The sequence below is a fragment of the Penaeus chinensis genome, chromosome 24 (assembly GCF_019202785.1).
Source record: "Penaeus chinensis breed Huanghai No. 1 chromosome 24, ASM1920278v2, whole genome shotgun sequence".
In the NCBI taxonomy this organism is placed as follows: Eukaryota; Metazoa; Arthropoda; class Malacostraca; order Decapoda; family Penaeidae; genus Penaeus; species Penaeus chinensis.
Window position 1 is genome coordinate 3581135 of NC_061842.1, and position 5000 is coordinate 3586134.

Below are 5000 nucleotides of genomic sequence, written 5' to 3' on the forward strand. Positions count from 1 at the left end.
GCGCGATAGATTTTTTTCTCCATTTTTTTTTTCTCTCTTTTATTTCCTTTTTTCTAACCGCTGAATGGAGATGGCGAACCACAAGGACAACAAGGCCTGGAGGAACGGCCGAGTCACGTGTGCTTGTCTGAGGGGCGCTGCGTGTGCGAGGGGAAAGGACGTTGCTGGTGAAAGTGTGGGCGAGCGTTGCCAGCGTGAATGAGAAGGTAAAAACGGAAAGTAAGAATGGATGCTTTAGTGTGAACAAGGAAGAAAAAGCAGTTGTGATAGGGGTGTGAGTGTATACCTTGACCAGTATCAACAAAAACGTGGAGATGGGAGAATGAGTGTATATTTTGGTCAATAAAATAAATAAATAAATAAATAAATAAACAGTGGGAGTTGGAGTAGTGGAATAGAAATTAGTGCGAGTGAGGAGGTAAAATCAGAACGCAGAAGCACATGCTTTGGCGTAAACAAGGAGAGAAAGCCACTAGTGATGGGAGTGTGAGTGTATGGCTTCGTTAGCATTGCAAAAAAAGGTGAAAAATAGAGGTGCTGAGAGTATGAGTAGTGGGAACAGAAACTAGCGTGAATAAAAACAATCGTGATAGCAAAACGAGTGTGGATAATAGTCTGTATGAATAAAGATTGAAATACAAAACCAGAGGGCGTGGAAGGGGGGACAATACCGTGGAGTGAATGAGGAGGCAAAACAATGAACGTTGAATGTTTGACTGAATAATTATCAACCATATTCGTGTTGACAAATGCAGAAAAAGTATGAATGAGAATGAATATCTTCGCAATACAAGAGACGTATTTAAATGGTTTCGATTATATCTTTGTCAGAAATACGTGTATATCTGACGAAGAAATAAAGTATTAAATACATCTCTTGTATTGTAATGATATTCATTCTCATCCATACCTTTCCTTTGGAGAATTATAAATGAGGAGAAAAAACAGTAATGAGGAATGTGGTGTAATAAAAGAGTGAGAGGTGATTGTAGAAGACCTTGTAGGACTGTCAAAGAGGCGATTGTTTAACCATGGCGGTAAATGCGTGTTTATTGCTTGGCTTATTGATTCCCTGTGTAAATATGTAGTCTATATAAATACTAGCGAGAGTAAGAAAAATGGAAAGGGAAGAAGGAGGGGGAAAGGAGAGAGAAGGGCCAAATAAGAGCAAAAATAAGGAGAAAATTGAAGTTCGAGAAAAGAGAGAACGAGAGCGAGAGACGACTTCCTGACAGCCAACCAAAACGCAAAACATAACATGCAATAGGATAAATCAAAAGAAGAGGAAGGAAATCTAAACATATTACAACACACATACACACACACACACACACACACACACACACACACACACACACACACACACACATATATATATATATATATATATATATATGTATGCAAATATAATTTATATATATATATGTGTATACATATATGATTATAAATATAATATATATATATATATATATATATATATTATATATATATATATATATATATATATATATATATATATATATATATATATATATATATATATATATATATATATATATATATATATATATATATATATATATATATATATATATATATATATATATATATATAATCAATAACGTTCGCTCCCCCAGGCAAACACCAGCAGCAAAAGAAATAAAGAAAGACGTTAACGCCCCAATAAAGAGGAGAGCATTAGCAGCCCCGACAGAGCCTCCTCCTCCAGAAGGAAATGAATTGACGTGAGATTCTTTATTAGCCGAGAGAGAGAGAGAGAGAGAGAGAGAGAGAGAGAGAGAGAGAGAGAGAGAGAGAGAGAGAGAGAGAGAGAGAGAGAGAGAGAGAGAGAGATTCCACTCGCAGCCTCGGCTTCGTCGTCGGCAACAACCGGGTCGAGCCTTTGGGGACCTTCCGTGTGTGCTTTCTTGTTATGTGCTGGCGGTTTGTTGCCTTTGCTGTTATCATGACTGTGGTTAGTGCTGGTCTTTGTTGTCTGTGCTTTTGTTGTTATTGATGCTATTACTGTTGTTATTTTCATTGTTGGAGTTCCTTGTTGTGTTATTGTATTTTGTCATTATTATCGTTGCCATCATCATCTTCATCGCATCGTTGTAATCATATGATGTTTCTTATTGTGACTGTTATCATACATTTAAATGTGACTAATCCAGAGTCCTCACTAGAAACCACTAGAGGTTTAAGCGTAAGTGTCCGAGGGGAGTGCAGATAAAAGAGAAAAAGGTTTTGTGAAAATATTAATTAAAACTGTCTAAACCCAGTATGCGAGATCGGTGATTCTGGAAGTACGGCACACAAGGCTTTATAAATAAAACAACGCATAATGGTATTTTTTGCCTACATGGATAAGAAATGGCCAAATCTATTTATCGTATGAAAACACACAAAGTTAATACACTTTGAATGTCAAAAACCTTTAGTTGTCAAAAATCTAATCATAGAAATTTAAGAAAAATAAAGAGAAGTAATCCCATCTCCTCTAATAACAGTGTCATCTATATGCAGAACTATTTTTGTTGTTGCACACCAACAGCTGGAATCAAGAGCCCTGATGGAACTGTTCATAGGTCAGAAATATTTGTTGAAATGTTTCGATAAACGGTTTGATAAATAAGTGACGGCGGCAGATAAGTCCAGTGCTGTCAGAATGTGCTCTCATGTAATAGATATAAAGTTATTGTCTGATCGAAAAATATCAAACGTTTGCATTACATCTACGTACATACACAATAACTGAGCGGGGTGTGAAAATACCTAAGCTTAGGAAAATATTGTATCATGTTTCACGGACAAAGCGTACATCTTTGTAACCGGTGATAATCAGCATAAACATATTTGTTGAAGTAATAATTTTCCCTACGAGAATATAAGCTTCAAATATCGACAGAGTGAAGTAAACATGTGGAAACGACAAACTTTCGGAAAAAAATGATTTGATTTTTAATGACTGGGAATCCAAAGTTTGGTTCATGTTTCAAAACAAAACCGAAGAAGGGGCTTTTTTCTGTTGCTTGAAATCGTTTACATATCGTTTCCGAGATGTAAAGGTCAAACTTGTCAAAAGTTATACTGTTGCTGCTCAAACTGTTAATATCATTGCTGTTATTTTTTTCATAATTATTATTGTTGCAGTTCCTGTTATTATCATAGTGATCAAGACTGTTGTCATTGTTATTATCACCATTATTTAGTACAGTAACTTTCATAATAATGAAGTGTCTACATATACCAATAACAGCTACAGATTCCACTGCAAATCCCACCTCCCTTTCGCTCTTCTTACTATTCACAAAATCAAAGACAAGTCCATGGCCCCATACGTAAGCATTGCTCACTCCTCAAGTAGGCCTTCCCCTTCCTAATCCGTGTAAAGAGCCCCCCGGTGACCCTCAACCCACGTAAGCATACTCCGCCCCTTCCCTCAGCCCTTGAATGCGTGCCCCACACATAACAATTCCCCCCCCCCCCCCCCCCCCCCTCTCCCTAAGTCCACGTTAGCTTACCCTTCCCACACAACCCAACCCAACCCAAGGATATTCCTCGCCCCCAAACCAACATAACCACGCCCCTACCCACTTCCGATGCGCCCCCTCCCTCGCCTGCAGCGCCCCCCCCCCCTCGCCTGCAGCGCCCCCCCCCCCCCTTCGCTTCCCCCGAGCCAGCGCCGCCGTTCCTCGCGGGGATCGCGGAGACAATTGAAAACTTGGGCCGCGTTCTCTCCTCAAGTCTGGCGCGCAGATCTGTTTCGCAGGACACAAGAAGGATGCCCGCCGCTCGATGTGTTATATTGTCTCCGAGCTGCGTGAGAGATGGGGTGCTCTTCGCTCTTCTATCTTTCTTTTTCCTTCTCTTTCTATCTTTTTGAAAATTTAGTTTTTGTTTTTCCGGTTGATTTCACTCACTCTCTCTCTCTCTCTCTCTCTCTCTCTCTCTCTCTCTCTCTCTCTCTCTCTCTCTCTCTCTCTCTCTCTCTCTCTCTCTCTCTCTCTCTCTCTCTCTCTCTCTCTCTCTCTCTCTCTCTCTCTCTCTCTCTCTCTCTCTCTCTCTCTCTCTCTCTCTCTCTCTCTCTCTCTCTGATAATAGTAATAATAAAACAAAATAATGATAATAATGATAATAATAACAATAATAATAGTAGTAATAATAACTAATATCAATAACAACAACAAAAATAACAATAACAATAACAACAAAAATAACAATAACAATAACAACAACAAATAACAATAACAATAACGATAATAATAATAATTATGATAAAATTATCATAATGATAATACTAATAATAACAATAATAATAATAGTGTTAATAATGATAATAATGATAATAATAATACTAATAATAAAAATAATATCATTGATATGATAATAATGATAATAATGATAAAAGTAATAGTGCTACTACTACTATTACTACTGCTACTACTCAGAATAACAATAATAATAATAATGATAATATCAATGAATTAATAGAAAATGATATACATCAATAAAACAGTGATTATGAAGATGAACAAAAATCTACCATTACAACATAAGGACAAACATAATGATACTGCTAATAATTGCAATAACTCCCTTTGTATATACCATGAATGAGGGTCATCTGTGGAAATGCAAATTGGCCGTCAGAAATGAGCACGCAAGAGCGAAGAGCGAAACAAAATAATGACGTTAATGATGATGGTAAGAACAAAAGTGGAAAATGGTGCATAAAATTCCTATTGTATTTTTCCAACAATTGCTTAGACTGATGTTTTAGGTATAAATGACAGTGGTAGCAACAATAATAGTGATAATTACATTGGCAATAATAGTAATAATGACAGTTATAATGATAATGATAATGACAGTGACAGTGATAGCGATAATGTTATTGTCAATAATAGTGATAATGACAGTGACAACAATAGTGAAAATGACAGTGACAATGATAGCGATAATGTTAATGACAATAATAGTGATAATGACAGTGACAA